Source organism: Nilaparvata lugens, chromosome 10 (genome assembly GCF_014356525.2).
Source record: "Nilaparvata lugens isolate BPH chromosome 10, ASM1435652v1, whole genome shotgun sequence".
Taxonomy (NCBI): Eukaryota; Metazoa; Arthropoda; class Insecta; order Hemiptera; family Delphacidae; genus Nilaparvata; species Nilaparvata lugens.
The window spans coordinates 2168754-2181812 of record NC_052513.1 but is presented as its reverse complement, the minus strand read 5'-3'; the positions used below and the strand labels follow the sequence as shown (position 1 = coordinate 2181812).

The window sequence follows — 13059 nt, the reverse complement described above, 5'->3', positions numbered from 1 at the left end:
GAATCCATGGTCTTCGGCTGTTACACTTTTCGTGAGACACTCTGTAGATTCTCAATTTACCGAGAATGGGTATATGCCTTTTTTAATTCAAGATATCATTAGGTCAGTTTTGTCATAGAGAAACAATAGCGTAAGTAGATATCCCATGGTATAGGGCGTTTATGTCGCAACTTTTACTGTTATCCCAAGCCGATGGTTCACGTAGTTCTTTTCTATGCAGCTGTGTGACGCTGGTAGTCTCTCAAATTGTGCCGTTCATACACTATCACCCCAACAAAACAGTAAAAATTGACAATAATCGACGGTAATCGGCTTGAGATAACAGTAAAAGTTGCGACATAAATTCCCTATACCATGGGATATCTACTTACGCTATTGTTTCTCTATGGTTTTGTTAAGATTTAAATTAGACCCTTGCGGAGCACGGGTTACCTGCTAGTCTATAATAACATCAATATTTATGCTACTATTTATAAAGTTCTAAAGGTATTAATGTTTATACTATAATATAGTATAATTTGTATTATAAATCTCCATATTTTCTCAACAGAATAAATAAATCAATCTTTTCTCTCTGTTTGTTTCGCAGGTGTACTGTGTTTTTCAAGCTACTTAACAAAACCATGGACCAACATTGGGTCGAGAGAAGCGCCTCAATTAATACTTTAACAAGTAGTTTTACGTATTATTAGTGTAAAATACTATCTATTATTAACCGATGATTGTCATCGTTAAGTACATTACCATTGAGATTAATAGAAATAAGTGTTAGCTTGTAAAAGGCTTTCTAATACAGCTAGTTAGTATTAGTATATTGTTGATATTACATACTCTCTTTATTGTTTTATATTATAAGTTGAATCAATTTGAAGTACCAGTACTTATTTGTTTTGAACAAATTTTTGAAAATATTATTAGAACTGCTAAGCAAATTTCTTATATACATTTTATACATGATAATATATATGACGATCAGAATATATTGATATATTCCTGTGACTATCAACATGATATTATGAATGGATTACATTCTTGTGAAATTTTTCCTTAATTTGTTTGTCGACTTCAAAAGTTGACTTTTTGATTGGAATTGTGACAATAAAATGAATGTTTGAAGGTTATTTATTATATAGCCTGGATAAAATTAAGATAATTTTAAATAGGACTTTCAAGAATAAGAAAATTTTGGGCTTTGAAATGATAGCAACATGAATTTAGAATAGAAATTGATGTAGAAAAATAGAATACTCTGATGAATTTGAGAATGGAAGTATTTATTAGTTGATTATTGATCACTTGAATTGTAAATATGAAAAATAGAAAAATATTGTTTTGTCCCAATCATGAATCATGTAAAGAAACGATATTATGAATATTGATGTCAAAATTGTAAATATGAAGATTATAGATGAACAACTTTTGTTCAAATTATGACAATAATTGAGCTGGTACTCAAAAACTTATGATTATTAATTTATTGTATCCTAGTAGATATAGCAGGCCATCATGACTTATTATTAGATAGAAATTTAGGATCATTGTTCTAATAAGTAGATGAACTTATTTATTTACTTGGTAATTACTTATAGAATTTGAATTAAATTGATTGATGAAACATAACATATATTTAATACGAATGTTGGATTTAGATTAGTCTTGATAGGTAGGCCAACTCAAACATCAAACTGTATTGGAGAAATTCACGGTATTTACAAATTTAATTTCGAGAGGTAAAATATTAAATGTTACTAATTTTAGAATATTCTGGATACAGTACTATCATCATATTCTCTGTATTAAAAATCCATATTTCATTTTGTACTAACCTACATGAAGAGAAAACCACAGCAAGAGAAAAATTATTAAATTTTTTACTACCAGTTATGGTATAGTGCTTACCTGGAGACGATTTTTTATCCATTTTCTTTCCAGTCATCTTATTTCACTATTATATTTTTGTCAATGGTAGTTTCCACTTTTTTAATGATTCTGTACATTGAGGTTGACCCTGTGGAAAAAATGAACATTTTTATCAGAAGATATTCATCAGAAAACTATTCCAATGATTCATTCAAATCCACTTTCAAATGTGTAGCCTAAAGTACTTTCAAATAATAGCCTTAAAGCCTGTTTAAAGAAGAATTTCATAGAATAACTCTTATTATGGTCCACAGTGGAATTCGCCGCTTTCTTTGTAGAAATTTGTAAATATCAATTTTTACATCACAACTTTAACAGGAATTAAAAAAAAAATTAAAAGTAAATTCGTATGGCTTTTGTTGGTGGGGAGTCCCTTTCGGGAAGGTCCCACCGCCTGAATATATAATTTAAGCCGTCAATGGGCCTTACGACTGTCATACTTAAGCCGGGACCGACAGTTCAACGTGCCCATCCGATAACACGGGAGTGATCTGGTTAAAAAGCTTTTGGTTGTGAGAAGGTTTGAACCCGGGATCTCTATGCTGCTACGCAAGCACTCTATCCAATAGACCACGGATCACTCCTTAAAAAATGTGAATGTATACATCACGATTAATTATAGGGGATTGTAAAATAACTATTTTATCACAAACAAAAGTCCTCCCCCAAGAATTATCAGAGAAATTTACCTGACTATCAAGACTTTGATGGAACTTGAGTATTATTAATTTACTATAATAATATTGTTATTGTGATCTAAGTTTTTTAGGCTTATAAATTAATGCAAATAGATGTAATTGTAGTTAGTGTTGTGTAAATATTATGAACTATAGCTTATATATTGTCAATTACTTACTAGGTGGATAATATTTATGTTTGTACATCTTTTTATATTAAGGTTTGGTTAATTTTGATTTTGTGACAAGTTTCATGGTATCATATTAGATATTGTTCTTATATTATTACCAAAGATAATTTAATGCAAATATTTTTTATTGGAATTTAAATAGTTTGATTGTTGACATCACGTATTTAAAGTAGTTGAAAACATTGACATTTTACATCACTATGATATTATTGATGAATTGAAAAAGTAGTCCTTATATCAATAAATTATAAACTAGGAACTTTATATGTTCATATCAATCAATGCAATTTTCATGACAATTTAGTTAAGAGCTACTGTAGTTGAAGTATATTTGATGAATTACATTATTTCAATTTCAAATTCTTAAACCCACTTTCTAGAAATTAAACTTTTTGATTGTACCGTATTTATGTCAACTGTTGTATCAAAATCAACAAAGTCCTGATTGGTAGGTAAGCAGTCATTGAAAAGCATAATTTTTAAGAAGCACAATTTTAAAGAAATATTTAGTTACAAAATTAAGTGTTCTCCAGTTTTTGTAGTACTTTTACAAATCTTCAATTTTTTTATAGGATATAAATTGCATTGCAACAATAGCTATGAATAAGTCTACATTATTATGAATAGAATAGTAATAATTTTCAAATAATATGAATGGCAGCAAATGATTATTTATAATAAAAAATGAACAATTTTGATTATAAGTCGATTTCAAGGATAAACGCAAACACAATTTATCATGAAAATAATGTGTTATAATCAACGCATAAAACGAATGAAGCTTGGATAAAAAATATATAGCCGATAAGTTGACTTGAACATAACGATATTGGAGATTTCTATCCCAAATGCTTTCAGTAACAAGCTTTATTTTAAACAATCAATAATATAATGTTGAACATTGTGAAAGGAAAATAAATGAAAACCTATGAAACTCTTATTGAAGAATATGTTTGAGACTTATTTATACCTTGACCCATAAAATTCAATAAACCTAAGTTTAGTTTTAAATTTATTGAATTAGAACTTTACCATCATGAATTTCCAACACAACTTTCAATTTCTGAGTATAACCTACAAAATATTCCTGTTTTCAAACAATATAATAAATTCTAATCTATCTCACAATTCCCCATAAAGAAATGCCTTAATGAAAATGGTTCTCAAGTTTAGATTATTATGTGGATAATTATAATTTGCTCACCTTTTTCATTCAGTTATTATATTATCTTCTCATCATTCCTGCTTCCATGCTGAATTTATTTACAAATTTATAGAAAAGCTATATAATCCTGAAACATTGATTCTAAAACACTCTGGATTAGTTGAACAAAACAGTGTACAAATAAATACATAATAAAGAATGAGGAATAATTATTTACAATGGATATTTGACCTGAAAATAATATAAGAACACAATATTAGTTAATACAATATTAGTTTCACATAACTGAAAATAATAACAAATATTCACAAGAATTATATTGATAAAAAATTGATAACAATTATAGTATCATTATAGTTTTAGAACTATATTATACTAATGGGGGAAAACTAATATAAACAGATGAAAATACTCGTAGTATAATTATTAAAATAATCATATAAATCTGAAATTATACTTACATTTTAGGCTTACAACTAGAGGATATCAAGAAGGAGAACGGTATCGTCAAGAAGGTGTTTTATTTCGAGGAGTACCGAACATTAGAAAGTGTTCAATGTTCAACCTCAAAGTAATGACCATCTCATTAGTCTGATTGTAGAAGATGGCCAACACTTGGCAGAAACGCGTCCTCAATAATACGAGTCTACCCAGCTCATTTGGAGCCTCGAGCCTATATTTTCTAATACACATGACATAGAACAAATTCAAAACAAAGTCCACAATATTTTTTGTGAAAATAGTGTAAATTATATTACAACAAGGAACAAAATTTGATAAAAAATAATAGAATAATTTGTTGTCTCACAAACCTCGGCCAATTGACCGTGATGATAGAGGGACCTGAGCTAAAAAATGCTGAAACCCTACTCTGAACTAAAAAATTTGCTGACTACTAAACCTAAGCTAATATTTCCTACTACTAGAGAATGGGGCTTCTAATGAGGATGAGATCATAATTTTCAAGTGAGTCAACTTTAGAAAAAGACAGAATGAAGGGTTTGATTGAAAGTAACATTGATTTTTAAAAAAATGCAATACTTGCTTAACATTAACATCAAAAATATTATTTTAAATTCAAAACAAATTATTTACAAGATATTATAAAACATTAGTCAGGCTTCTACATAAAAACAATTTGATAAAGTTGAGAAAATAGATTATTGTAAAGTGATTCATGAAATTTATCCAATTATTCAAAAACTATTTGCAATATTAATTCTTTAAATTTTAAATTTACGATAAGGTCAAGGGAATCCATGATGATGATGTTGACTTGAAGATCTCCGTTGTACCTATAAAAGGGACCCTAAACTACTTCCAAAACACAAATCGAAGCGTTGCAAAGTTTAACATTGAATCAAAATAATAATATAGAATTCATGTAAAAAATATTTGACAATCATTTAGAAACGCTTTGATTGTAATCAATTGAACTAGCAACTATATAACGGGGGCGCACCATTAATAAATTTCACCGTTAGACTATGCGTTTTCAGCTTTAATTTTTTTAGATTTCAATTCAATGTCTAGTGAAAATTGTTGAACAATCTCGATAATTGTTCCAAAATTCTACACTTGTATTCTAATACTTTTTTAAATATATAGTGATTTTGGTAACACATGTGAACTTTTGTAAGAGATGATACTAGAGAGAATAAGATTCAAATTTAATAAAAACTTGAAGATTCGAGTCTTGAAAATTGGATAGATTATAAAAAAGTGAATGAGAATTACGTTGACTTTGGAACAATCTATAAGGGTCAGGGCCAGAACATGAAAAAATACACAAATACATAGCAAACAATAGAAAAGTGTGAGTATTTTGTTGGTGTAGGGTTATATCTATAGCTACTGTCTCATCTACTGACACCATACTGTAACCTCACACACTAAATTGAACATTGGAAAAAAATTGAAAAATGATAACAATAATTACAAAATAACTATTCGTTTCCAGGTTTTGGAAGAATTCAGCTTGCAAAATTTTGAAACATTTACCGTATTTATTTATCAATAAAAGTTTATTGCTCTCAAACTTTTAGAGTTTGAAGAAGAATTTCCAGTGCTGGATAACTTTACTGGTGAATTGAACAAACGGAAAAAAACATTAATTTCTAAAAACGCGATTTTGTCACCATTTAATGACATAATTTCAACGTTCTCCCTACCTCAAACTATGATAATTAGCCTATATAAAACAACCATGCAAACATTTAAACCCCAATCCCTATTCAAACGCGAGGCCTGAAAAAAAGACATTCCGACAAAACAACGCTGACAAATCTTTCAACTCACCAGTAAAATTGTACGACACTTAATATATTATTCTAATAATCATGTCACGATATGTTGACTTATATTTTAAAAATTGCTTTTCTTGATAGTATATTAACTTAAAAGAATTAGGAGATCATTTCAAGTATCGTAGCTTTTTTGTGGAAAAGTAGGAAAACGTCTCTGTTACAAAATTGGAACACAGTTTTGTTGAAAAATTGGAGACTATTTTTTGTGTGTGAGGGTGTTTTTGTGTGATTAAGAAAACTTTTGATTCCTTTTCACTCACCAAACTGGATACTATGTGCTGATCAAACCTTGAAGTTGTGCGGTTCGGAGCATCCTTCTCCTTCTCCTACTTCTCCTGTTCGTTGTCTTTCTCCAACTCCTTGCCCTTCTGTCTCCTACCATCTTCTTCTTTTGTTGATATGACGTCACCAAACCGATAAGAGTTTCTGCAGTCCCTCAGAAGAGTTGGTCCATTTCCAGAAATATGTGTGCTGAAAGTATACCCAAAAACAAAGTACGATAATAGAAAATGAATAATAGGATATGATCTGATAGCCTAGCAATAAAAACAATCTAGATGAATTTAATTATGGTCCGTGTTGAGCTTAATTGTTCATAGACATGACAAAAAACTAACGCAAATTAGAACTTGGCTAATCTGCCTACTCATCAGATTATAATGCCTATATACCAAGTAATATGCTAGTCTATCCTATTGAAATTGGAATGAGCCCAAGTTAATCTTGAGATTATTTACCCTACATAAAAAATATATCAGGTGAGAGAAAGCATCCCCGTTTCACTCCTCCATTGTATTGTACTGATACTTTTCAACAAATATCTTTTAAAAAATTGATTTTGTGAGCAAGTAATCAAATTTTGAGATGCGCTGGTGCGGTAAGTTATCTATCATTCTTGTAGTCGTATTTTGGAAACATTCCAATTCAACTCCATCGAATGCATTTTCAAAGTCAACAAATAATTTTCTCAAAAGAATCTTCCAACCATTAGATGTTGAGTTGGTTAATTTTGATTTGTAATTAGAATTTTTGCTAGAAATTGTGTTATAGAAATTCAAAATTCAAATCATAGCAACCGCCATAAAAGTCAGTCAGTGCTACCAACATAATAGCAAAGTCATGAATAAAGAGAATAATGCTATCACGAGAGTAGAATTTTAAAATGCAGCTTCAGATCATTTTTTCTTGTTTATCTTTATAGATAAAATATTAAAATCTGATCCAATAATCAATAATTCGGTTTGTTTCCAGCTGGCCAAGAAGTCTACGTGTATGGCGCTAATATAGCATACGATTCAAATAATGAATACCTAAGTTACTCATCACAAAAAATTATATTCTCAAGTATTGATTTTCTGAACTATTGGATTGAATAAACAATTATGTATTCAGCTTTGTGGCTGACAATATTTACCCTTGAATGGCGGACACTCGGACAAATCTTAAACCACATGAATCCATTTTGACTCTTTGGAACATAACCTCATCCTCTTCAAGCGGTAAATTCAAACTTTACCGTAACTTTGAACTTCAATCCTTTACTGGAAGTTTGAAATGATTTTAAAAATTACTTTATAGTATGTTGAGAAGATAATTATTTGCTTTATTATTGAAAATGTGATTTGATGTAATTAGAGTGAAGAAAACTCTGGAGACGATCAGGAAAAATCAGAAACTCTTCTACATCGCTAGCTTTTTACCTCAAACAATTTTATACGGTCTCAAAGAATTATTTTTCTCACAGTTCCTAAGATACAATCTTCACTATACTTCATGCAAATCTTCTTCAGACTTGGAGGAATTTGCGGCGCAGAGAAATGGAGGGAGATCAGCCAATTGCAGTGATGGATTGAGTCAAAGGTGGAAGCGTAGTTGTCAATTTGTCGAATAGAGTCAGTCGAGACTGTGATTGCAGAGAGGAAACTTCCTTAGTTTAAGGGTGTTCGGTATACCTTTTTATTTCTATTTAAATTGGATAATCTTATTCAATATAATTGTTAAGATCATTATAAGAGTGAGAAAAAGTGGCAACTGAAATTTTCAAGTGGTCTAATAGGCGATTTATGGGTTTTTGAAGATCATAAACGGTTATGTATTTTCCATTGGAGTTTTTTTAATACATTCAGTAAGTTATATCATTGGCTTTGTTCTAAAATGCGTTTTTTGCGATTAATGCCAAAATAAACAAGTTATCGAATTTGCAAGAAATATTACTTTTTTATTTATGAACGATATGGGAAATAGAACGTTTTAGTTTGGAAAGATACATTTTTTGAATTTTTAAGAGAAGTTCTAATAATATAGTCGAAACCGTTTATGATCTGGAAAGAAAACGGAATCTGGAAAGTTAGCACTTCAACAACCCATAACTCGCTTATTAACCACTTAAAAATTTCAGTTGCCACTTTTTCTCACTCTTATCTTAACAATTATATTGAAAAAGATTATCCAATTTAAATGATAAAAAAGTGTACCGAACAGCCTCAACATGAGCGCTTGAATACTCACTGTAAATTAGAGAACGCTGGCCGATACACAACGGCAACATAGCAGCCGTTGTATCCCTGCCGCTGTCTGCCTTCTCTGCTGCGCATGTCCATCCCAAGTCGGAAGTTAATTTGAACAAAGTATAAATGAAGCTATAAATAATCATCCAATAGAATCATTCTCGTCTATCATTGTAATTGCAATCTGAGACAGGACCTAGGCTAATTTAAATGGCTCTCATAATCAGTGGTGTAGCAACAATCACAGATCTAAAGCTGGGTTTACACCAAAGTTATTAACGAAATGTTGATAACTTAATCCTTATAGATTCTATTAGATTGAACGGAACCCGACAAACACATATGTCAATCTAATGAATGAAAATTCTTTATGTTCAATCTAATAGAATATAATTATAAGGATTAAGTTATTAACATTTTGCTAATAAAATTGGTTTAAACGCAGCTTAAGCCAGTTTATTTGATCTATGCCACAAAGTAGAAGGAATTTCTTCTCTGTGTCTATGCTACAATGGAGCAAACCACGGAGGCCCTCCAGAGAAGATAAGGGGTGGAACATTTGAGATATTGTATAACTATCTTTGATAGCTACATACTGCTTTACCATGTCTTGAATAATTTAAATTAATAGACATGCATTATTTTATCAATCCTCTAAAGCTACCTCTACCTTTGTCGCTCCACTAGGTTTTGACCCTAAGGAATGAAATCTTTGGTCTTCATTCATATTTTCCACTATTATAATTATACTCACTGAGTAAGAAAAATATTGCTGGTATTGTACCCTGACATATAGATAAGTACCAGTACATCAGGCTATAATTTAAGATCTTGTAACGTCAGGCTCCTCCCCAAAAATTGAATTATATAGTTCAATGCCTTTAATCACACAAGTAGAACAATACTGAAGAATAGGCCTACAGCCTCGAACTCTATTATCAGTGATTGAATTATTTCAACTAAAAAAACATTGCAGATCATAAGAGCTATTCATAGGAAACAGGGTTTATAGATTAATCTTTCTTGTTTTATTTTTGGTACTTCATATTATTAACCACGGTATATAGATGAAGACGGTAGGTGTCACGCGCATGTTTGTGCTAAATTTCCGGTGTAGCTGACGTCATTTTATATCCAATCATCTGTTTTTATAAATAAGTTTTATAAATTATTGCCAATAGGTGTTAAAAACCTCGGTTGGTGGCGATGACGCAATTTAGCTGGCTGGCCACTGCGCACACATTTCATGACCACTACCGTTTTCATCTAAATACCGTGTTATTAACTACAAATTTATTATAATCATTATATTATATACTGAACATACTTTCATAATTTACCTATTACAGGAAGCAGGATCAATATTGAAGGAAGTTTATAGGTATCTATTTTATAATTTTGATTTTATTTTTAATCCAAATTTAATGCTGTAAATCACCACGAAGACTTCTGCTTACATTAGGATTTGAATAAAAGCAATTTCTCATTAATTTCCATCTGTACCTAATTTATTAAAAATAGCTATTATAATTTTTAATTGGAGTAATGAGGAGCATGTAATATAATTTTCAATTCATTGGAATATCTTGATATCCATATTAATGGTTTATTACAAAACCGTCAAACCATATAACTGCCTAATATGTGAAAATCCTGTTATCTCCTCTACTTTAAAATATATCTAAATTTTCATTAATATGTCACTGAGGTCAAGAAGATGACTATATCTTCCAAGGCCTTTGCTAGGGCTGTATACCATCTTATTCTTAATTTTACAAATGATCTAAGAACAATAATACATCTTGATGCGCATCGTTATCGTTCTTTTTGTATATCATCCACAATTATGAAAACAATTCGTATAATATCAGCATATTGCCATTCGAAAGCAAACCTAACCCCCTCAACTATCCTTTTACCTTTCAAAAACATTGATAAAATTTCCTTTCAAGTCTTGTTACTGTTGCTAATTGATCCTCGTCAGAAATGTCGGGTAGTTTGTAGATCCCCAGTGCTGGCTCCACACCAAAGAGGTAAATTCGAAGGTCGACCACAAGTTACCTTGTAAAATTTAGTACTAAAATCACAAGGAGACAAATCCGTCGACTTTTGGGGACCTTCCAGTAGAAGTGACAAAATAAAGCTAAGTATAAATTCTGGTCTGGACTATGTAAATGAGTTTAAAATGGGGGATGTAATCCCCTGTTTGAATTACCACTACTCCATTAAATAATCTACACAGACTCACGCCAAGTTGCACAAAAGTTTGTTAAATTTTAAATGTGATTTAGTGCTAGACGCAGAACGTTTTCCGCTCCTCTGATTGGTTCTCGTGGCATTTAATCATCATTAAAATTCAACAGTTTTATGTGCAACACGGCCACAGTCTTACAATAATCGGCAGATAACAGCAGGCTTAACCAATACTGTTTTTCTCCGTAGTTTTGATAAGATTCTACATTTTATAAGAATAAAGTTGTGTTTTCACTTGATGAATAATAGTTCAATTTTCATACTACACAACACTACACATTGATTCAATATCGCCGATTTGCAAAATCATAGAAATGAGCATGAACTACTGGCTTTCAGTACGTAATCAAACTCAGTCGAAATCTTCTGAAAGCCCTGATCCATAAAACAACCTTTCATAATTTGAATTTTGTAAAATTATTTCATGATTAGATTAGATGATTATAGTACGATTCATGAATGAGAATAAAATGATTGTAACAGAACATAAAATGTAATCAAGAACTAAAGATACATAACAAAATTGATGATCATAGAACGATTATAAACCAAAATAAAACGTTTGAAACAAAACATAACATTTAATCATAAACTAATGATACATTACAACATATAAAATGAAAAGAAAACTTATAGATGATAAAAATAAGAACACAGTAAATAAATCATCAATTCGATTATTATGAGGAAAACCTTTTTCCAGAAACATAGGTAGCCTATTAAAAAGCATTTATTTCTTAAATTCCACTCAAACATTGAAAATATTTCCTATTGGTAATTCCTAATGATCCCTGTGAATGACTTCCGAATTCTTCCTGTAAAATAGACAGAGCATTTTTTAGAGCTTTGAATATTTTTCAGTTTTTATTCTTCATGCCCGTTCGTGCTATGTCAATTATTGGTGCTTTCATGCTAGTCCAAAGTTCCAAAACTCATGCTTGTGCGTTGATGGCTATCATAGTGCTTCAATAGAGTTGGACTCTGAGATGTAAGAAACTGTGCAAGATTAGAGCAAACACAAGAACAAAAATGGAGAAAACTTAAAAAAGAAAGAAATTGAAGAGATGGTGGTGAATTAGAGAGACATTAGTAGAAAAAAGAGAGAAAGAATTTGAAGAGATGATAGTAAATGAGAGACATTTGCAGAAAAAATGAGAAAGAAATTGAGGAGTTGAAGTTGAATGTGAGGGAAGTTTACAGTTGTGAGAAATACACTCAACACAGTAATAGAGAATTGAACAAAGATTCAAAAACAGATTAAACGAAATAACTACAGAAATTGCTCGCTTAATATAATAGGAATTAGAGACATTTGTAGAAAAAAGAGAGAAAGAATTTGAAGAGATGATAGTGGATGAGACTTTTGCAGAAAAAAGAGAAAGAAATTGAATAGATGAAGTTGAATGTGAGGGAAGTTTACAGTTGTGAGAAATACACACAACACAGTAATAGAGAATTTAAAAAAGGTTCAAAAATAGATTAAACGAAATAACTACAGAAATTGCTCGCTTAATATAATAGGAATTAGAGACATTTGTAGAAAAAAGAGAGAAAGAATTTGAAGAGATGATAGTAAATGAGAGACATTTGCAGAAAAAAAGAAAGAAATTGAAGAGATGGTGGTGAATTAGAGAGACATTTGTAGAAAAAAGAGAGAAAGAATTTGAAGAGATGATAGTAAATGAGAGACATTTGCAGAAAAAAAGAAAGAAATTGAAGAGATGGTGGTGAATTAGAGAGACATTTGTAGAAAAAAGAGAGAAAGAATTTGAAGAGATGATAGTAAATGAGAGACATTTGCAGAAAAAAGAGAAAGAAATTGAGGAGTTGAAGTTGAATGTGAGGGAAGTTTACAGTTGTGAGAAATACACACAACACAGTAATAGAAAATTTAACAAAGGTTCAAAAATAGATTAAACGAAATAACTTCAAAAAAGATTTAAGGAAGTCTTTATCGTCAATGCAAATATATACAAACACAACCAACACGAAGGAATTCTTTTCTCTAGCTAATCACTTGACGTTTGATATATTGGTAAA

General features: G+C 30.5%; 2 protein-coding genes across 5 annotated transcripts in view; one reads left to right on the top strand and one right to left on the bottom strand.

Moving 5' to 3' along the window:
- The window catches only part of LOC111052032 (BMP-binding endothelial regulator protein), a gene marked incomplete in the record, with an annotated part of 177178 nt that extends 173440 nt beyond the window's left edge, over positions 1-3738 (top strand). Inside the window, 1 exon segment of the mRNA XM_039436094.1 lies at positions 590-3738.
- Positions 3739-11580: 7842 nt separating this feature from the next.
- Positions 11581-13059, bottom strand: part of LOC111052028 (serine/threonine-protein kinase fused) — a 47029-nt gene continuing 45550 nt past the window's right edge. For all 4 annotated transcript variants that reach the window (XR_005572234.1, XR_005572235.1, XR_005572232.1 and 1 more), the window contains one exon: positions 11581-11834. The gene's annotated coding sequence lies outside the window, so the exon portion shown is untranslated. The remainder of the gene's footprint in view (positions 11835-13059) is intronic.